We start from the raw sequence: 17,775 nt of genomic DNA on the forward strand, positions 1-17,775 counted from the left end.
CAAAAATCAAAGCAACAAAAGTCATCATCTGCAAATGGAAACAGAGAAATGTTGGCTCATATGCTATATCATCCACATTTAACAGAACTGTAGAGAATCTAGCTCCCAAGACAGAAAAAAAACAAAAGGAGCTACAAGTGGCCCAAGATGTTTATTCTGTCAGGAAGAACATGCCATGTATTAATGCACAGCCTATGCAGATGCAGACTGTGCCAACAGAATCAATATCAACATGCATCACAGGCAAAGCCAAAGGGAGATAATTCTTCACCAGCTGTACAATTTTGTGAGGTACAGAGCAATGTTAATGCCTTAATAGCAAAAACAATTACTACAGATACATTACCTACTGCACAGCTGGAATTAATCAATCAAGGAGCTTGCATTCAAACAAAAGTACTAGATCTTGAAGCTACAACTCCTGATAAATCACATCATACAGAAACTGTAATTGTTGCTTGACTAGGCAAAGAACAGTCACCACTATATATCCCCCACATCATTGATGACAGATTACAATCTGTGCATAAATTGCGGCAACTTGATGCAATAGACATAATTCCTGAACAACCAAGTCCTGATGATGTCTGTACATATAATCAGTACTTAGAAACTGTACAGTACCATGATGGACAGTACTAGGGTAAGGCTACCATGGAAAATCAACCATAAAACCTTACCTACCAACTATCACATGGCTTATAGTCAATTTAAATCTCAATTAGCAAAACTAAAGAAAAGGCCGGAGCATTTAAGACTCTACCATAAGATTATTGCTCAACAGTTAAAGAATAAATTCATCGAAGTCGTGAAACACGACAATAAGCAAACAGGCCATTTTTTACCACAAATGACAGTAATGAGAGAATCAAAAACCTTTACGGATAGTTTTTAATTGTAGCTCTAAATCTGGACTCCAAGGAACCAGTCTAAATGATTGTTTGCAAACAGGTCCAAGTCTAACTCAGAAATTGTATGACATACTGCTGAAGTTTAGACTTAACAAATATGTGTTTTCAGCACATATAAGTAAGGCCTTTCTAACAGTTAGCTTACAGGAAGAAGATAGGGACTTCACAAAGTTTCTATTGGTAGAGAACCCAGATCTTAATAGTCCTATTGTGACTTACAGATTCTCCTCTGTTCTCTTCGGTGCTAAATCTAGTCCATTTTTTGCTGCAAGTAACTCTAGATACTCATCTGAAGAAATCATCAAGTCCTTATAAGGCTGAAATCAGTCAAAATCTATATGTAGATAATTTTCAAGGGACAGTTAACAGTACTACTGAACTGTTACAATTATATCAACAACAAGGAGCTACAAGGTGCCAACATGCCACTACAGTCATGGGCCTTTAATAATGCAACAGTGAATAATCAAATAGCAAGAGATTACCCTGAATATCACGTACCAAAATCACAAAAGGTGTTAGGTATGGAATGGGATCTAATCTCAGACACAATATCAATGAAATTAGTACCAGTAAACTATTGCATTGCTACAAAAGGGGATTTGCTTTCACAAGTTAGCAAAGTATTCGACCCACTGGTCTACTAAATCCTTTAACTATCAAGTGGCGTTTATTGGTGCAAGAAGCTTGGAAAACTAAAGTTGGTTGAGATGATCCACTACCACTCCAGTTACAAGAAGCTTGGATGGGAGTGGGTAAAGAACAGGCGTTAGTTGAAAAGATAATCTTTCCGAGACACATAGTCGAGGAAAATGAAGAAGTAACACTACATGTATTTGCAGACTCATCAGCCAAAGCTTTCGGAGCTTGTGCTTACTTAGTGATTTCTAATCAATCATATCTTATCACCTCTAAGGCTAGAGTTGCTCCATTAAAAAGAGGACTTTACCTCAGATGGAACTAACTGCATTGCTAACTGGCACACGCTTAGCAGTGCATATCAAAAAAGTCTTGTCTACCATGAACATCAAAGATGTCATTATATGGTCTGACAATGAAGCCATCTTACAATGGGTACGAAACGACAACTGTCTGACTCCATATGTAAAAAATCGCGTCTCAGAAATTAAAGAAATTTCTGCAGGCTTTCAATTGTTGCATGTACCAACAAAAGATAATCCTGCTGATCTCTTATCAAGAGGTATTACGGTTAAACAGTTTGCAAAGGCAGATATTTGGTTTCATGGGCCTCGATGGTTAGTGAATGGTAGTTGGCCTGAACAAACGCCACACGTCATCACGACACAAACCATAACTACCACCAGGCAGCAAGCTCAAATATCAGTCTTGGATTGCACTCGTTACTCCTCGCTCATCAAATTAATCAATGTAACGCAGAACGTTTTTCATTATCTCAGGAAAAGAGGTATAAAATACACTTTTCCTGAGGCACTTATCTATTGGGTAAGACAAGCCCAGAGAGAAACTTATGGGAATAACTATGAAAATCTTCCCCATAAGTTAAAATACAATCTCGGTCTGTGGATAGACCAAGAAAATCACAACATTCTGCGTTGTTGAGGGAGACTTAAACACACAGATATTATTCTTGTGGGGGGAAACCTGACTCCAATAACTAATAATTAAATATATACTTCGATAGCTATGAAGGACCACCACTTTTTGAGAAAAAGTGGAAAACAAAATAAGACAATGGAAAAACTGATCCCAAGAACTAGTGTCCTATGGATCTTAGTGAAACTGTATTTCTTATATAAATGGAGTCAAATTAACCTACACAAAATTGGGGGGTTACTGCTAAAAGATTAATACATCCATAGCATTATTCTGGTGCTGGTTCTTCACCAGAGTAAATAAATATGAAAGTAAATATGGTTGATTGTAATAGATTAATTGGAGGTAAATGCACCTCAATATACTGTTGGATAGAATAGTACAGTATATAGATCAATGGGTTAATATAATAGACCTCTTTTGGAGATCACTACTGTAACTACAGAGTTAATGCTACAGATAAAAAAGGGACAGCTTAGCTGTAAATCTAGTGAGGTGTAATCAGTTGCCACGCTCCACCGACGACGTGTTGCATAGGGCAAATTGTTGCACATGAAGGTGGGGAAGCCTAACACCTCAGTTGGCGTCGCCTTGTTACTGAAAGGCAATTGCATTGTAGAAATCTTCTACATAATAGGTAACTACAAATGCATCCTAAATTACAAGGATAACTGTAGAAATCTTCAGCCAATATCTGTGCAATTTATATTCAAGCACTGTAAATTCCTTCTGTAGAAAACAAAAATAATCATCTATTTAGATGGTAAATTTACTAAAGACACGTACGGGATTTTATTATTTTATATACGGCCTAACGACAACTAGCCTAAATGTTAACTGTGGCCACATGATAACAAACAGGTGAACCTAGCTGCCGAGCCGCGTGTCCGATGATGTGGAGACTTGAGCAATTCTTTGTCCTCCAGCTGTTGCTTGAAAGGCGTTGACTTTGGAATTGCAGATATACTAGTCTGGGACACGGCTATATCATGCCAGATAACGTGGCACCGCTCTACTGGTCGTGGGAGCGAAATAAGTAGGATCAAAACGTAGCTCTGCTACACGCTGTCAATGGCGTCCGAGTCGTGCTCTCTCTCGTTCTGTGTCTGGTGACGCTCTCCCGTCTTCCTCCTCTTCCTTATTGAGCATGCGCGGCTCTCGATAGACATCTCGAGCGTAAACGGATATGTATATATAGCAATTGACTAAGGAAGGAAGAGGTAGTGACGAGTATTAATATCACATTAAATTCTTCTGTGATAAAATAGAATTTCTCGTAACATAAATTGGCTTATTAAAGTTGTGCAGCTAATCGAGGAAATTAAGGTAAAATCATTTACATTAAAGTAATTTCCTCTAGAATGTTTAATATCAACTAAATAAGGGAGTTCCAGTGAGTAGTAGTATACTACGAAATTAAACTTATTAGTAAGTAACTATTTTTAGTAAAGGAAATGATAAACTGGACTCTGTTATAAATCCAACTAAATGTGGAGAGAATTCATGTTACTGCCTGTCGTTCCTCACGTCGTCACTCTCACTAGGAAGAATCTGAATATGTTTAAATAAATCATGATCATGATTAAATCTACAAGTTATTAATTTTAGTAACTACTTGTGGTTAATACAAAGGTTGCATAAAATACAAAGATGTATAAAACTGTTGGTTATTTCCAACAAATCTAGATACTGTGCATCCATGGCTTTCACCAAAAAATCATTGGATCACAAGGTTGATTGTGTTACATACACATCAACAAATCATGAAACATGGAGGAGTGTTAGACACACTCACACATATCAGACAGCAGTACTGGATTCCTCAGGGAAGACAGTCAGTCAAACAATCTTGAAAAATTGCATGATATGCCGAAGGTACAATGCAAGAACTTGCTCTTATCCAGGGCCACCACCCCTTCCAAAGGAACGAGTGGTCTATCTACATCCTTTCGAAACGACTGGAGTAGATACACAGGAGCAATATATCTAACAGGGACTGCAGATAAGAAACCTATCAAGGCATACATCTGTCTGTTCACCTGTGCTACCACCAGAGCAGTACATCTAGAGGTAACACCCGATATGACTGCTCAATCATTTATCCAGGCTTTCCACAGATTCGCAGCACGCCGATCATGCCCTAAGCTGATGATTTCAGACAACGGAGCAAACTTGGTAGCTGGAGAAGCATGTCTATGGGAAATCTGTTCCCATCCTGCAGTTACTTCCACACTGAAACAGCGCCATTGCAGAGGGAAATTTATCCCTCCAAGAGCCCCATGGCACGGAGGATTATATGAATGGTTAATACGAACTGCCAAAAGATCCTTGAGAAAATCTCTACACCGTCAGAAAATCAATCTTCAAGAACTCCAGACAGTTGTCACGGAAATAGAATCAAGGGTGAATAACCGGCAGTTGACATACATGTCTGATGATCCTACTCAACATGAGCCATTAAGTCCTGCCCACCTAATGTACGGAAGACTTCTGACTCCAGTACCATCTCTAGTGGATGATGAGATCTACGAGAACATCAATATGGGGGTCAATGTCCCACATAATATATCTAATCTCAAACCTGGCGATATTGTTTTGGTAGACAGTGATGGCTCTAGGGCTGACTGGCCATTGGGTAAAGTTGTCTCAGTCCATCCAGATAGTCAGGGGATTTTGAGAATAGTCAAAATCCTCTCCAAAGGAACAACTTCCCTGAAGACATTTGACAAACTCATCCACATGGAATCAGTGAGTCAGCTACAGTTAGATCCTGGGAGACCCCAAGATCCTCTGACTCCACATGACCCACAGACTTCTAACCGGCACATTCGTCCACAACGGACAACCGCACAAAAGTGCAAGCCAAATTTGCATTTGTATTATCAATCCGATGGAGAGTAAATTAATACATATGGTTACTATTGTCTTTAGTATTGGACTCTGTGCCAGTTCTCTCCCTCTGGAAGATGTGGGAAATTTTTACCCACTATATCTATATTATTATCTAAGAAATGTATTATTTCTATATCACATCTAAATTATAACAAAATCATATCAATATCATATCAAAATCATATCAGAATCACTATAGATTCGTTATACATCTTGATCCTAGATGACAATCCCTATGATCACGTACACGATAGGGCCCTATAGCTGCCTACGTGACATTGTGCATGATTTCTCAAGGATCCAGAAGCTTCTAGAAGGATTTGTTAATTAAAAAACTATTGGAACAATTGAATCGATTTCCGGTAGGGATTATATCAAATCCTTAATAAGAATCCATACTGCTAGCAGGTACTATTTATAATCTTTAAATCCAATATTTAATTATATTATAATCACATCTTATCTCAATCATATGTCTAGACAGTAAAAATAATCAATCAATATTCATTGATGGCTACCGTGCTCAGGGAAAATGAAAGGGGGGGAGGGGGGGGCGATGGCTGGGAGACAAGCGCCCACCACACCATAGGCCAGAATGCGTGTGTTTACAAATAGTGAAAACGTGTGACGGTGCCTTGCAAACATTAATTAGCTCAGGACACCTTATCCAATTATCTTTATCACCAGTGATTACTCTCTAGAACTGGGGGAGTACCTGGACAATGTATCTACAAGGAAAAATTCCTAAAACATTTATATATAAGAGTGTATAGTGGAACACACAAACTGACACTGTCTCCACCTCCACCATCATCACCCATCCTAACCTATTGCAACCACAATTAAGGATAATCACATAGCAATGCTACTAGAACAATATACAGCAAAGCTCTTATATAAAATATCGTGCCTAACTCGACAAGAGAGTTATCCAGTGTGGCACACTCGTCAGACAGTCACCTATTACACTCCCAACATTGTCGTCATGACTATTACACTCCCAACATTGTCGTCATGACTATTACACTCCCAACATTGTCGTCATGACTATTACACTCCCAACATTGTCGTCATGACTATTACACTCCCAACATTGTCGTCATGACTATTACACTCCCAACATTGTCGTCATGACTATTACACTCCCAACATTGTCGTCATGACTATTACACTCCCAACATTGTCGTCATGACTATTACACTCCCAACATCGTCGTCATGACTATTACACTCCCAACATAGTCGTCATGACTATTACACTCCCAACATAGTCGTCATGACTATTACACTCCCAACATCGTCGTCATGACTATTACACTCCCAACATAGTCGTCATGACTATTACACTCCCAACATCGTCGTCATGACTATTACACTCCCAACATAGTCGTCATGACTATTACACTCCCAACATAGTCGTCATGACTATTACACTCCCAACATAGTCGTCATGACTATTACACTCCCAACATAGTCGTCATGACTATTACACTCCCAACATCGTCGTCATGACTATTACACTCCCAACATAGTCGTCATGACTATTACACTCCCAACATAGTCGTCATGACTATTACACTCCCAACATAGTCGTCATGACTATTACACTCCCAACATAGCCGTCATGACTATTACACTCCCAACATCGTCGTCATGACTATTACACTCCCAACATAGTCGTCATGACTATTACACTCCCAACATAGTCGTCATGACTATTACACTCCCAACATAGTCGTCATGACTATTACACTCCCAACATAGTCGTCATGACTATTACACTCCCAACATAGTCGTCATGACTATTACACTCCCAACATCGTCGTCATGACTATTACACTCCCAACATAGTCGTCATGACTATTACACTCCCAACATAGTCGTCATGACTATTACACTCCCAACATAGTCGTCATGACTATTACACTCCCAACATAGTCGTCATGACTATTACACTCCCAACATCGTCGTCATGACTATTACACTCCCAACATAGTCGTCATGACTATTACACTCCCAACATAGTCGTCATGACTATTACACTCCCAACATCGTCGTCATGACTATTACACTCCCAACATAGTCGTCATGACTATTACACTTCCAACATAGTCGTCATGACTATTACACTCCCAACATAGTCGTCATGACTATTACACTCCCAACATAGTCGTCATGACTATTACACTCCCAACATAGTCATGACTATTACACTCCCAACATAGTCGTCATGACTATTACACTCCCAACATAGTCGTCATGACTATTACACTCCCAACATAGTCGTCATGACTATTACACTCCCAACATAGTCGTCATGACTATTACACTCCCAACATAGTCGTCATGACTATTACACTCCCAACATAGTCGTCATGACTATTACACTCCCAACATAGTCGTCATGACTATTACACTCCCAACATAGTCGTCATGACTATTACACTCCCAACATAGTCGTCATGACTATTACACTCCCAACATAGTCGTCATGACTATTACACTCCCAACATAGTCGTCATGACTATTACACTCCCAACATCGTCGTCATGACTATTACACTCCCAACATCGTCGTCATGACTATTACACTCCCAACATTGTCGTCATGACTATTACACTTCCATCACAGTCAAGATGACTACTACACTCTCAACATAGTCATCATGACTATTACATTCTCAGCATAGTTATTGTGAGTATTACACTCCCAACATAGTCAACATGACTATTACACTCCCAACATAGTCATCATGTCTATTACACTCCCAACATAATCATGATGACTATTCCAACATAGTAATGCCTTCCCAGCATCATCATCGGTACAAATAGTAGAAAAAAACGATTATTATACTGTAGTTCGTGTAACACCATCACCACCACTACTTGCGGGCTATTCATGCCCGTGCCACCTCTTGGGTGGGTTAATCTTCATAAATCTTCACCACCACTATCATTATCCCCCCCCCCCCCCTCCCCGACCATCACCATTTACACCATCACAACTAAAACCACTATTCCCACCCATAGCCTTGCACAATGACTGTTAAGTATTACTATATTGCCAGGTAACTATATTTTGTGTTATCTAGGATATAATTATGGCTAGTAGTGCTGGATGGTATGGCTAGGTCGGAATCAAAATAATTATACTCTCCAGTGGCCAAGTGAGTAGAGCGACGGGATTCCAGTCCCCCCTAAAGCAGAAAAAATGAGGTGTCTTCCAGTGACAGTCTGCGTCTCCTCGGGCTCTCCCAGGGTGTTTGAAGTATACACAATGAGGCCTGGGGCGTGGGAGAGGTGTGCTGCAGTTGAGCAGCAATACACAATACTCGACGCACAGAAGCACAAATCCCCAAGGCCGGAAAAAGTGTTTGCCAGGGTGCTTAGGGAATGCAAAAAAGAGCTTAGCAAGACATTGTCTACCATATAATTAAATCACTAAAGTCAGGCGAGTGCCAGTGTCGTGGAAGGTTACTAATATTGTACCAATTTTCAAGAGAGGAGATTAGCTTCAAGTCAATTGTTGGAAAATTACTTGAATCGATAACTGCAAATACCATTCCTCTTCATCTTGAAAAACATAAATTATTAAATGATTCACAACATGCATTTACATATGCATGTAAATGCATATGTAACCATGTTCATGGTTAACGGATTTGCTATAAATTTAGTCCAGCATAGTTGAGGCAGTTGATGGTCAGGATTGTGATGGTGTGTACCTTGACTTTAGCAAAGCTTTTGATACAGTGCCACATGAAAGACTGATTAAAAAGATAGAGGTTCATGGTATTGGGGGGTGCTATATGAAGTTGGATTAGGGCATGGCTATAAAAAATGAAATAGAGAGTTAGTATAAATGGGGTTAGGCCAGACTGGGCAAATGATATAAGTGGACTGCCTCAAGGTTCTGTCCTGAGACCTCTGTTATTCATAATATATATAAATGATTTAGATTCAGGTTTAATTAGCAACATTTGCAAATTTGCCGATGATACAAATATCCGTTATCTGACTGGTCTCAGTATTTAATGGACCTATCCTTTCCCTAATCTTTGTTCCATATAACTGAAAAAACTTTTTAGGATTTGCCTTTGCTTACCCGGCTATGCGAACTTCATATTTTTTTTTTTTTTGCACTCCTTATGTATTTTTTAACATTTCTAACCAGTTGTAGGATTTCTTGTTCTAAACTGACTTTTCCACTCTTTATCCTTTTGTACCAAGCTCACTTTCTGTCTATAAGGTTCTTCAGATCCTTTGGTATCCATCTCAGGTCATTAATATCCGATCTATTCAATTTGTATGTTTACTACGATCCTGAACTTTGCTGAGAATATTTGTAAATAAGTTATAATTTGAATCCACATCGAAATCCCTTTTTACATCACCCATCGCTGGGTTTCACGTCTTGCTCCAAGATCGGCCCACCCCCTACGCCTAAGACTTCCCAGTCTATATGACAAAAAAACTTCTTAGGCTATTAAAATAATTAAAAAAAAAATTTGGCACTTAGAATGTTCTCCTACATATCTATTCCATTCCATGGTAAATCTGATTTCTTTGTTATCACTGTTCCTTTGTTCACTCCCTATTTCAATGTCATTAATGTGGGTTTCCCTGTTAGTTAACACTAAATCTAAAATATTATCTTCCCGCGTTGGTTCCTTATTGTATTGCGTAAGAAAGCAATCGTCAATAAATTCCAGAAAATCTTCTGCTTTGTTATTCCCTGTTCTATTAATCCAGTTTATTCAACTAAAATTAAAATCACCCATGACACAAATACTGTTAAACCTAGATGCCCTAGCTATTTCACCAAATAGATGCATTGCTTCCATTCTGCCTAAATTTGATAGCCTGTAAAAATAATGATGGCCTCCTAATAAACTTTTATATGATTTTTCATTTAATTCTGCCCAAATAGTTTCTGTGTGTGGCTCAGTTTTGATTCCCTCTTTGAGAATACATTTCAAATTTTCCCTAACATATATGGCTACTCCCCCTCCTCGTCTAATATATCTGTGTGAAATAGTTTAAATCCATTTATTTGAGATTCAGCTAATATTTCTCTATTTTCTACATTCATCCACGTTTCGGTAAGTGCAATAATATCTATTCTATTCTTTCCGTGCATACAAGAACATTTAAATCGTTTATTTTGTTTCTTAGACTCCTACTGTTCGTCAAAATAACAAAACACCCCTAAGTGCTTTGTTATTTTGAGGCTCCACTCCTTCCCTGATCATTTTGCCAAGTTGTTTCTCCCGCAAACACGTACCTTTTATTACCTCCTCTCTCTATATCAGTTCCCATACCACTATCTATTAACAGTTTTAACTCAAACCAACCCCTCCCACCACAGGTTCCAGTGAGTTGGCCACAGCAACAACCCCAGCCCTGGATAGATGCACCCCATCCCAAGCATACATGTCATTTCTTCCATAGAATTGTTCCAAGTAATCTATAAATGATATTGCATTTGATTTGTAATATTTCTCTAGCCGGCAATTAATAGCAAGTGTCCTCGACAACCATACACTTCCAACTCCCTTTCTTTGAAGAATGCCACATATGATCGCTGGGTTCTGAGGCTATTAGTTCTTAGGCTAGGGTAGGACACTGGGATTTATTAATCAAACCGTTAGTAACAAGACGCCTGGTGTTGTTCTACAGCTATGTCTTGCTCTGGATAGGCCCCATTTAGATTATGCAGTTCAGTTTTGGTTACCTTACTATAGAATGGATATAAATTCACTTGAACGTGTCCAGCGTAGGATGCCAAAGTTAATTCCCCAAATTAGAAACCTGTCATATGAAGAGAGGTTAACAAAGCTTAAATTTCATTCGCTGGAAAGGCAAAGTGTTAAGGGTGACATGATAAGAGTTTACAAGTGGACGAATGGACATAACAAAGGGATATTAATAGGGTATTAAAAGTATCAACACATGACCGAACACGAAACAATGGTTTAAATTGGATAAGTTTAGATTTAGTAAAGACTTATGTTAAATACTGGTTCGGTAACAGGGTTGTTGCTCTGTGGAACCAGTTACTGCGTAACGTGGTGGAGGTGGGGTCCCTCGATTGTTTCAAACGTGGGTTGGACAGGTATATGTTCATAGACAACTGGGAACACTTCTATGGAAGAAATGAAATGTATGCTCGGGATGGGGTGCATCTATCGAGGCCTGGGGCTGTTGCTGTTGCGAACTCGTTGGAACCAGTGGTAAGAGGCGTTTGTTTGGGTTTAAACTGTTAGTAGATAGTGGTATGGGAATTGATTTGGAGGAAGTAATAAAAGTCTGTGTTTGTGGGAGAAAAGAATTGGCAAAATGATCAGGGAAAGAGAAGGGCCTCAAAAAAACAATTCACTTAGGGTATATTACACTAACACTAGAAGTCTAAGAAATAAAATATAGGATTTAAATGCTCTTGTCTGCACAGAAAAAATAGATATTATTTTGAAACGTGGATTAATGTAGAAAATAGAGAGCTATTAGCTGAATATCAAATAAATAGATTTAAACTATTTCACACACATAGATATATTAGACGAGAAGGGGGAGTAGCCATACATGTTAGGGACAATTTGAAATGTAGTCTCAAAAAGGGAATCAAAATTGAGCCACATACATAAATTTTTGGATAGAATTAAACGAAAAAGCAAATAATATTATAATAGGAGTTATATATAGGTCACCAAATTTAGACAGAATGGATGCAAAGCATCTATGGGATGAAATATCTAGAGCATCTAGATCTAACAGTATTTATGTCATGGGTGACTTTAATTTTAGTGGAATAAACTGCTTGAACAAAACAGGGAATAATGAAGCAGAAGATTTTACTGAATTAATTGACGATTGCTTTCTTACGCAACACATTAAGGAACCAACGCGGGGAAATAATATTTTATATTTAGTGTTAACTAACAGGGAAATATAAATTAAGGAAATCGAAATAGGGAGTGAGCTAGGGAACAGTGATCATAAAGAAATCAGATTTAGCACTGAATGGAATAGATCTGTAGGAGAAAATTCTGTTAAAGTGCCAGATTTTCGAAAAGCTGATTTTAATAGCCTAAGAATTTTTTTGGGTCAAATAGATTGGAAAGTCTTGGATATGAGTTGTGAGCCGGTATTGGAGCTAGACGTGAACCCAGCGACAGGTGACGGAAGAGGGGTTTTCGATGTGAATTCAAAATATAACCTATTTAAAAATATTCTAACCAAAGCCCAGGAATGTAGTATTCCATATAAATTGAATAGATCGAATACTAATGTTCGAAAGTGGATAACAAAGGATCTGAAGAACCTTATAGAACATAAGAACATATGAACAAAGGTAACTGCAGAAGGCCTATTGGCCCATACAAGGCAGCTCCTATCTATAACCACCCAATCCCACTCATATACTTGTCCAACCTGCGCTTGAAACAATCGAGGGACCCCACCTCCACCACGTTACGCGGTAATTGGTTCCACGAACCAACAACCCTGTTACCGAACCAGTATTTACCCAAGTGTTTCCTAAATCTAAACTTATCCAATTTATACCCATTGTTTCGTGTTGATACTTTTAATACCCTATTAATATCTCCTTTGTTATGTCCATTCATCCACTTGTAAACCTCTATCATGTCACCCCTAACTCTTCGCCTTTCCAGTGAATGCAATTTAAGCTTTGTTAATCTTTCTTCATATGAAAGGTTTCTAATTTGGAGATTTAACTTAGTCATCCTACGCTGGACACGTTCAGGTGAATTTATATCCATTCTATAGTAAGGCGACCAAAACTGAACTGCATAATCTAAATGGGGCCTAACCAGAGCAAGATATAGCTGAAGAACCACACAAGGTGTCTTGTTACTAACGCCTCGATTAATAAATCCCAGTGTTCTATTTGCCTTATTACGAACATTCATGCATTGATCCTTTTGTTTTAAATCCTTACTTATCATAACCCCCAGATCCCTTTCGCAATTCGTCTTCGCAATCTCAACACCATCTAGCTCCTATCTTGTAACTCTATCATCATTACCTAACCTCAGAACTTTACATTTATCAGCATTAAATTGCATCTGCCAATCCTTTGACCATTTCAAAACCCTATTTAGATCAACTTGAAGTGATAGCGAGTCTTCTTCCGTGTTAATTTCCCTGCCGATTTTTGTATCATCGGCAAATTTGCAAATGTTGCTACTCAAACCTGAATCTAAATCATTAATATATATTATAAACAACATAGATCCCAGGACAGAGCCCTGAGGATCTCCACTTACAACATTTTCCCACCCTGACTTAACCCCATTTATACTAACTCTGTTTCCTTTGGAATAGCCATGCCCTAATCCAACTTAATATAGCACCTCCAATACTATGAGCCTCTATTTTTTTAATCAGTCTTTCCTGTGGCACTGTATCAAAAGCTTTGCTAAAGTCAAGGTACACATCACATTCCTTACCACTATCAACTGCCTCAACTATGCTGGAATAAAAATATAGCAAATTTGTTAAACATGAACAAACATTTGTAAAACCATGTTGCGACTCGTTTATTAATTTGTGTTTTTCAAGATGAAGACGAATTTTATTTGCAATTATCGATTCAAGTAACTTTCCCACAATAGACGTTAGGCTAATTGGTCGATCGTTTGACGCAAGTGATCTATCTCCTTTCTTAAAAATTGGTATTACATTAGCAACTTTCCATAACTCTGGCACTCTGCCTGACTCTATTGATTTATTAAATATGGTAGACAGTGGCTCGGAAAGCTCCTCTTTGCACTCTTTAAGCACCCTGGCAAACACTTCATCCGGCCCTGGTAATTTGTTTGGTTTGAGTTTAACTATTTGTTTAATTACATCATCCCTGGTAACTGCTAAACTCGTCAACCTGTCCTCGTCCCCACCCACATAGACTTGTTTGGCTGAAGGCATATTGTTAAGTTCCTCTTTAGTAAATACAGATATAAAATATTTATTAAAAATACTACTCATCTCTTCATCATTATCTGTTATTTGACCTGTCTCAGTTTTTAATGGACCTATCCTCTCCCTAATCTTTGTCTGTATAACTGGAAAAACCCTTTAGGATTTGTCTTTGCTTGCTCTGCTATGCGAACTTCATATTTTCTTTTTGCTTTCCTTATCTCTTTTTTAGTATTTCTAACCAGTTGTACGAATTCCTGTTCTAAACTGACTTCCCCATTCTTAATCCTTTTGTACCACGCTCTCATTTTACCAATAAGGTTCTTCAGATCCTTTGTTATCCACTTTGGATCATTAGTATTTGATCTATTCAATTTATATGGTATACTACATTCCTGGGCTTTGGTTAGAATATTTTTAAATAGGTTATATTTTGAGTCCACATCGAAAACCCCTTTTACGTCACCTATCGCTGGGTTCACGTCTAGCTCTAAGACCGGCTCACACCCCATTCCCAAGATTTTTCAATCTATTTGACCCAATAAATTTAATAGGTAAAATGAGAGCGTGGTACAAATGGATTAAGAATGGGGAAGTCTGTTTAGAACAGGAATTCGTACAACTGGTTAGAAATACTAAAAAAGAGATAAGGAAAGCAAAAAGAAAATATGAAGTTCGCATAGCAGAGCAAGCAAAAAACAAATCCAAAAGGGTTTTTCCAATTATACCGGACAAAGATTAGAGAAAGGATAGGTCCATTAAAAACTGAGACAGGTCAAATAACAGATAGTGATGAAGAGATGAGTAGTATTTTTAATAAATATTTTATATCTGTATTTACTAAAGAGGAACTTAACAATATGCCTTCAGCCGAACAAGTCTATGTGGGTGGGGACGAGGACAGGCTGCCTAGTTTAGCAGTTACATAAGAACATAAGAACAAAGGTAACTGCAGAAGGCCTGTTGGCCCATACGAGGCAGCTCCTATTTATAACCACCCAATCCCACTCATATACATGTCCAACCCATGCTTGAAACAATCGAGGGACCCCACCTCCACAATGTTACGCGGCAATTGGTTCCACAAATCAACAACCCTGTTACTGAACCAGTATTTACCCAAGTCTTTCCTAAATCTAAACTTATCCAATTTATACCCATTGTTTCGTGTTCTGTCTTGTGTTGATACTTTTAATACAAGACAGAAGGGAGGGAGGATGTTCTTAAACAAAAAGTAAAACTCAAACCAAACAAATCCCCAGGGCCGGATGAAGTGTTTGCCAGGGTGCTTAAAGAATACAAAGAGGAGCTTTGTGACCCACTGTCTACCATATTTAATAAATCAATAGAGTCAGGCAGAGTGCCAGAGTTATGGAAAGTTGCTAAGGTGCTCAAGTCAGGTGCTGTCACAGTGAGAGGTTGTGTTAGCTGGAGCTCCGATTATAGTAATATTATTACAGCAATAATGGAAGGATTAGTGAAGGAACTGGTCAATCTAGTTGGAGATCTGAGGACAGAGCTGGATTCGCTACGGGAGGAGGTACGACAGCTGAAACAACATCAGGAAGAAACAAAGGAGGCGACCAGTATTAAAAAGACCTCGTCTTGGCAGGTTGTAAAGGACAGGGGTCTTAAGAAGACCTTGACAAAACCGACACCTAATAGCCTAAGGACTTCTAACGCATTTGATGTGTTAGAGGACGAGTGCTGTGGCGAACCTGTAGTTCAACGAGGAGGCAAAGGCAAAGCAACGAAGAGCATTGAAGCGCAGGTCCCTCAAAGTGCCCTAAAGGAAAAGGGAGGAACGAAGCGAATTATGGTTGTGGGAGATTCCCAGGTGAGGTATTTAGACAGAACGTCTATTTAGAACGAACGTCTAATAATCCCGAAGAATTATATTAATAATTATAATATTGATAATAAAAATAATAAATGAAAATATTAACTAATAAAAATAGTGATTATAATCATAATATGTTTGAGCAAATGATAAGATCTGACACACAGAACCAGGGTCTGGGGGGTTAACAAATTTACCTCCTTCCTTATTCATCGGTACCTTCCCTACTCTTCGCAGCTTTCCCTACCCTTCAACATCTCCCCTACTCTTCGCAGCTTTCCCTACCCTTCAACACCTTCCCTACCCTTCACCGCTTTCCCTACCCTTCAACACCTTCCCTACCCTTCACCGCTTTCCCTACCCTTCACCACCTTCCCTGTCCTTCACCACCTTGCCTACCCTTCACCACCTTCCCTACCCTTCACCTTCCCTACCCTTCACCACCTTCCCTGCCCTTCACCTCCTTCCCCTGTCCTTCGCCACCTTCCCTACCCTTCACCGCCTTGCCTACTCTTCACCACCTTCCCTACCCTTCACCACCTTCCCAACCCTTCACTTTCCCTGCCCTTCACCACCTTCCCTTCCCTTCACCATCTTCCCTTCCCTTCACCACTTTCCCTGCCCTTCACCGAATTCCCTACCATTCACCACCTTCCCTGCCCTTCAATACCTTCCCTTCCCTTCACTACCTTCCCTGCCCCTCACCACCTTCCCTACCCTTCACCACCTTCCCTGCCCTTCACCACTTTCCCTTCTCTTCCCTTCACCACCTTCCCTTTCCTTACCTGCTTGATTCCTGCTTGATGGGGTTCTGGGAGTTCTATTCCCCGAGCCCGGCCCGAGGCCAGGCTCGACTTGTGAGAGTTTGGTCTACCGATATTTCTTATAGTCGCTGGGAGAACGTTGAATAACCGCGGACCTCCGATGTTTATACAGTGTTCTCTGATTGTGCCTATGGCACCTCTGCTCTTCACTGGTTCAATCCTGCATTTTCTTCCATATCGTTCACTCCAGTACGTTGTTATTTTACTGTGTAGATTTGGTACTTGGCCCTCCAGTATTTTCCACGTGTATATTATTTGGTATCTCTCTCGTCTCCTTTCTAGAGAGTACATTTGGTGAGCTTTGAGACGATCCCAATAATTTAGGTGTTTATCTCGTCTAGGCGTGCCATTTATGTTCTCTGTATTCCCTCTATTTCAGCAATCTCTCCTGCTCTGAAGGGGGAAGTGAGTACTGAGCAGTACTCGAGACGGGACAACACAAGTGACTTGAAGAGTACAACCACTGTGATGGGATCCCTGGATTTCAAAGTTCTCGTAATCCATCCTATCAATTTTCTGGCTAACGGAATATTTGCTTGGTTATGCTCCCTAAACGTTAGATCGTCGGACATCATTATTCCCAAATCCTTGACATGCTGTTTTCCTACTATGGGGTGATTCGATTGTGTTTTGAACCCTATATTATGTTTCAGATCCTCCTTTTTGCCGTACCTGAGTACCTGAAATTTATCACTGTTAAACATCATGTTATTTTCTGATGCCCAATCGAAAACTTTGTTGATATCTGCTTGTAATTTTTCAATGTCTTTAGCAGAGGTAATTTTCATGCTGATT

This window comes from Procambarus clarkii, chromosome 36, assembly GCF_040958095.1.
Source record: "Procambarus clarkii isolate CNS0578487 chromosome 36, FALCON_Pclarkii_2.0, whole genome shotgun sequence".
Lineage (NCBI taxonomy): Eukaryota > Metazoa > Arthropoda > Malacostraca > Decapoda > Cambaridae > Procambarus > Procambarus clarkii.